The following is a 6,332-nucleotide window of genomic DNA, read 5'->3' as shown; positions in this document are numbered from 1 at the left end:
AAATGTTAGTTCAGCAGGATAATTGTCCTCATTAACTGGCAGGACATCAAGCTAACCAAAGCAGGAACCTCATCTCAGTCTTCAGGGAGAATTAGCCCACGAGATGCATGAAGTAAAGCCTACTCGCTGCATAAAAAAACCCATGTCCCCTGTAAAGCTCTTAAATTTTAAAACTAGATTTAACAAACAGACCCCTTTTCTTTAGAAATGTCCTCATTGGTTAATGTGTTTTGCTTACTGTTAAGAGCACAACAAATCGGTTTGCAGGATGAATAATATGCAGTAGACTTGTAAGTAGAAGTAGGAGAGACTGGCAGTCTAACCATGACTCTGGTTCTACTCGAGGTTATTGCTTAAAGTTTTCCTTACATGTGCAAACTAAATTACATTCAGTAGGTCTGCTGTTGTCTTTATAGAGTTTGGTCTAGATGTGCTCATAGCCGATATAAAGTTGTTTGAGAAGACTTTTGTTGTGATTTGGTCAGAAAAAAAATGGTTTTGTATTTGATGGATCTGTAATCCAGCAGTTCAATTTGCATAAACAACAACATTTACATTTTAGATTCTTGATTTGCAGCAACGTGCAAAATGGATTGGCCATCATCTTGGGACTTCCTACTTTCCTTTTTCGAGCACAGTCTGGAAAGCGTCTGGACGAGGGAATCCTTAAGCACCTTAACATCTGCTGACCCCATCACCAACCAGACAGTTAATAATGGATGATTCTGCAACATGCATTATGTAATTGCCAGGCAGGAAATTTGAAAATCACAGACATGGCTTTTGAATAATGTTATTCCTTTTACAACACATATAAAGTATGCGATGGTTAAAGTGAGAGCAATTTTGCATCAGTCAAAAATACGATAGCCTATTATCAATGAACTTAAGTAAACTATCACAGACTAACTTTCTGCTGTCTTGTAAAGAATACAAAGAAATCAAACATATCTATTGTAGCTTGCAATCTTACTTCTTTGAAAATGGAGAGAAAAGCTCTGTTGTGGAGGTCAAGTCTATACTGTTCTTCACGGCACAAATGTCAGCTTAGAGGAGAAGTTGTTGCTGGAAATGTCTCTCTTTATGTATGTACTGGATTTACAGTATTTGTACCTTTTGACTTCTCAAATGAGAGCAGAGCCTTAAATTATGTTCCCCATGGTTATACAATGATTTCAACTGTAGTGCATTATTGACTTATTTTGTGCTGATGTGGTTTTACACTCTATCGCTGTTATTTGGAAAAACTATTATACATAGAATCCATTATTTTGTTTATGAGTTAATGTAAGATACCTGCTATAACAGTTCAAACTATTTATAATGTTACAGCATTAATCTTAACTACAACGAATAACAAGAAAGAAGAACTGCAGAGGCAGTATGTGGGAATATGTGTGTTCATATTCAACAGCCATAAGAAGCTGTTCTACCGATTTAGAGGAAAATGTTTTCCAGTCTGACAAGGTCAGCTGGGGCCTCTTGGATGAAGCATAATCTTTAGCACAAGGTAAAAGTCAATCACTGCAGAACCTCTGCAACTCCCACTCATGTTTCTGTGATGCGTGTGTGTGTGTGTGTCCTTCAATCCAAGGTAAGCATCACTCACTCGAAAAGAGTGACTCAGATTAAAACATAAAAGAGCCAGTTTCAGCCTGAATTTATTGAAGATACAGCAGTGTAAATTAATAAAGGAAGAATGACCCACCAAAACATGAATTCATTCATACCCGGCAAGAAAGTGAAGAGAGAACTTTGCATTGGGTGTCCCTCATCTGTGTAGCCTAGGTTTAAAGTAGTTCAAAAGTGTAACAGAATAACATTACATCTGTTTGTATTTATTTTAGTGGCAATTGGTAGTTTCTTCTACTGTGAAAATAGATAAGAAAGTTGACACCACTGTGATGTCTCTGGGATAAATACAAAGCTGTACTGTAGCTGGCATTGACTCAAAGACTGGAAACAAAGGGAGAAGCGGTTTAAGCAAATACATGAATTAAATATCAAGAGTTTTTGGTTGTGCATGTAAACAGAACAATGTCTTATTTTGTTTTTTTTTACAATCGGTTAGCCTATATGAAGATCCTGGCTTACATTTGGTTTACTGTCTTTGTGCTAAGTTAAGATAACTGGCTGGTGGCTGGGACTTTGTGTTTAGAGTACTGACATACGTATAGAACTTACCTTGTCATTTAGCTCTGTCCAAAAAAAGTAAACATAATGTGTTTCTAAACTTTAAACTATTCCTTTACGTATTATTGCAAATTTTATATGTTTCCCTCTGCTTCCTCTACTGCCCTTCTCCCCCTAATTCAAATATGTATAATTGAAACCTCAGTAATTGAAATGAAATGAATCTCTGGCTCTCTAATTGAAATATGCTTTATTGAGAATAGCATGAATATAGGATGACGCTCTCCTCTTTTTTACTTCTATGAATATTCATTGGTGTGTGTGTGTGTGTGTGTGTGTGCGTGTGTCCATCGGCAACAGAGGGTTGCCAAGGGAGACAACCTGTCGAGCCCTCCCTCACCCTCTCATCCCTCTCTTCTCTCTTTCATCTCTCTCCCTGTCCTTGGCCATCATTAATCTCTACACTTGGGCCCTGCTCTGTGTTGTACTTTCACTGACTCCTCTTTTAAATACTCTTCATTCTGATAAGTGTGTCTTTGTTCTTTTATATTCAGTAACTAAATTAAATCCTTAACATGGAAAGTGGTTAATATAATTTTTTCATTGATCATTGAGAGTGAGAGAAAACATTTTTTTAACATTTCTCTTTCAGCGTGCTGTTATAAAATTAAGCACTGACTCTGGAGCTAGATAGTATGTGTGTATGTGGATCACAGTGTGGAGCTGCTCTTTCAGGTCTATTCCCTCAGCGAGAGGTGATGCACTCTTATTCATGCTAATTGATGGGCAACTTGGCAGCCTCATAATGAAATTCAAACCTCCATTCATGCCTTGGTGTGCGTGTGAGCCTGCGTATGTGTGGTGTGTAATTCTCTGTGATGGCGGCCTGTAAACTGTCTAATTGACCTTTCCACAGCCCGCAAAGGACGGCTCCTCCGCCCGCATGCCTCCTTCCGGCTGCAATTCCCTCCCTTCTCCTCTTTCTCTCATCTTCCTTTTCCATTCTACCTTGACACTTGCGCTCGTCCTGTTCTCTAGTTTTTCCCTTGATTCATGCTGTTGTTGATACATACAGTATGTCTAACATTGCTGATGGTCTCTGAGGTTTAGAAATAGTTCATTGGAAAGTATTGCATGGAAAAGTATATTTTTAGTTTATTAGTTCTCAGATCAGATTTTTATACAATTTCAGGTTAGGATGTACCATATTATCAAATCAAGGCAGGTCTTTTTGTCATCTACTGTCTTATCAGGAGCCTGACCAGTTATGAAGAACCTAGGAAATTAGTCTGATGGTATATGTGTGTAGCTCGAAAGTAAAAGCCAACTCAAGCAGCGCCGGCTCTAGTACATGGACTTGAGCTTGAACAGTATATCTCTGTTTTAGTCTTCTGACTACTCGAAGCGTTTTTATACAACATGTAACAATTACCCATTCACACACTGATGGCAGAGGTTGCTATGTAAAGTGTCCTTCAGAATTACCTGATCAATTCATACACATGCTGCCGATGAAGCAGCAGGGGCAACTTGGGGTTAAGTACAGGATCTGGGGATCAAACCCCTGGTTGAGAGACCACCTATTCTACCAACTGAGCCACAGCCCTTAAAGCTCACAGGAGGAGTTTTGACTAGTTATGAAACAGACTGAAATGTATACTGATGCCTCTATATGTCCTATAGATAAAAAAAAATAAGAACATCAGGTGCAAGATTGAGTATTTGTAGATATTTTGAATGTCTGTTACGGCTGACATGGGGTAGGTTTCGGGCAAGTTGATGAGCATGCTTAAGAGACAGCCTCAGTCTACAGCAAAAAAAATCTCAATGAGAAAAATGTTATTCGATCAGCAAGAGGTAAGAGGGACCACATGGTCCAAGAGTTTTCAAAATTGACATAAGCAGAAAGTTTGTTGCAGCTGCTTTAAAAAATCCTGATAAGGATGCAAGTAATTCATTCAATGAATAGTCTTAATAAAAGTGTTAAATATTTATCAGAAATCATCAGACTTTTTGTCTCAACACTCATAAAACAACCTGTCATTATTTACAAAGACCTCCTATGAGCAGGACATTGTTACAGCAGTCTTGCCACACTTCTTATTTTCCTTAAAGCCCTGTGTCTGCTCTCCAAGTTATTATCTAGCTCTCTGTTCTTCCCGTACGTTTCTACCACTTTCCCTATTCTCATTGACTATTAATGGTGACAAATAATGGAAAACTATGTCCTAGTAGCTAATTATAAGCACTGATTATTTAACATGCTGCATTAATCAGGACTGGTGTTTCTGCTTGATGGCGGTGATTCATGTATTTCTTTAAAGCGGTTAAACGGCGGCTGTGTCTGCTCCACAGGGACCAGAGTCCAGTGACCTTTCATAGAAGACCAATGAGATTCATTCTTTCCTTCATCCGATCTTCCTTTTTCCCTCCTCTCCCCTGTCCGGAGCGATGCAATGAGATTAAGGAAAATGTCTTGTGGTGACCTCTCTACCTCAGGTCACAATCTGCCTTTTTGTTTGATTAAGCGAAGTCGGGGACCCAGGCTGCCCAAAAGTAATCTAACCAACCCCTGTAAAAGCACATCAACAGAAGAGTACCTCTGCATCATGGATGACGAAGCAACAGGATATGATATAGTTTGTGCGTATAGTAATGCCACTCCAGTTTGACATATATACTGTAGAGAAATGAAGCAGCTTCACTATGTGCACAACAATCACACTGGTCGCTCTTTTCCTGAATATTATTGACTGCTCACTTTAACTCACCGAGACTTCACAAGGCTCCCCGGATAGTGCTGCTTGACTCTCAGTGCAACTTTTTGGCCATGACGTGAGGCGACAGCAGGCGACTCTACAGGCGGCCTTCTCCGCCACCAGTTCTTTGCCGTATGCTTGGTGTGTCAGGGCCTTTACACACCAACAGTCCAGAAAAAAAAATCTAACATTAGCACCAGCTTTAAAATTTAAACATTACCACAGGCTTCATCGATCAGTATTCATCATACAATAAGAACCCTTTTTTTTCCTTGCCATTTTTCCAGATGACTAATGACTCTTGAGTCGCTGGATGGAGTTCACTGGTGTTAATGACCCTGTCTTTTAGCAGACCAATGGATGAACCACCCTGGGCACTGAACCGCTTAATCACAAGGGGACAGAAACAGAGAGCAGGCGGGAGAGATAGATTGGGGGAAAAAGTGGGGGGCCTGGCAACCATGACGATCACCTCAAATCAGACAATGATTCCACTCCAGTGACTTCACAAGGAAAGAAAAGATTGGGTTGGGGGGGTTGTGTTTGTGTGAAGGGCTGGAGGGGGGTGTTAAGAAAAAAAAAGAGAGACAAGGGAGGGAGAAAGAGGTGGTCTGACAAATCCTTCATTAGCAGTGGTAATGAGTAAGGCAACAGAGGGAGGGAGGTAGAAAGTAGGAGCTGTGAAAAAACTGGATTTTCATCCACAGTTGAAGTAGACCATGTTCCCTCCTTTGCTGCCGTTGTCCCACATTTGAAGCGTTAGCCTGAAGGAAGTTCAACACGCCACCTTGGCATCTCAACTCTTTAGACCACTCCAGCATTTTGAGCAGCCACTGTATTTTTTACTGCGCCCGAAACGACCACACAGATGAAAAGGTGGAGCTGAGGAAGAGCAAATTCAGCTAATGCTAATGCTAGCATGGTCAACAAGGTACATCCATACATTATCAGAGGGGCCGTGATAAAACCTGGGAATCTCAGGACATAGGGAGGAAAACAGGATGAACAATATTATTTACCAAATAAAGAAAGAAATACTATTTATATATCTCTATTTTATCAATCTGTATATGTGTGTTCATTTATTTACATGTGTGTGTACTGTTTATAACTGATAACTGTAAGAGATTTAAGCAAGAAAACAAAAGTAATAATTATACCCATACACCCGTTAACACACTTGCGTTCATCTCCATGGCTGTCTATTTCCAGAATGCCATCAACCTGCACACACACATGTCGCTGGCTAACACCAGCACTGACAGACACACACTCACCTGTCACGGGAAGAGCACACACACACACACGCACGCACAACTCTGCTATGGCTACCGTGAAGCTGACCCAGTTTCCATGGTGACAGGGACAGGGTTGGCTGCTGGCTGATGATCTTCAGGACACACCCATTTATTTGTTTATAAATCTGAGGAGAGATGAAGT

The sequence above is a fragment of the Labrus mixtus genome, chromosome 16 (assembly GCF_963584025.1).
Source record: "Labrus mixtus chromosome 16, fLabMix1.1, whole genome shotgun sequence".
NCBI classification, from domain to species: Eukaryota; Metazoa; Chordata; class Actinopteri; order Labriformes; family Labridae; genus Labrus; species Labrus mixtus.
This window is presented reverse-complemented; position numbering follows the sequence as displayed.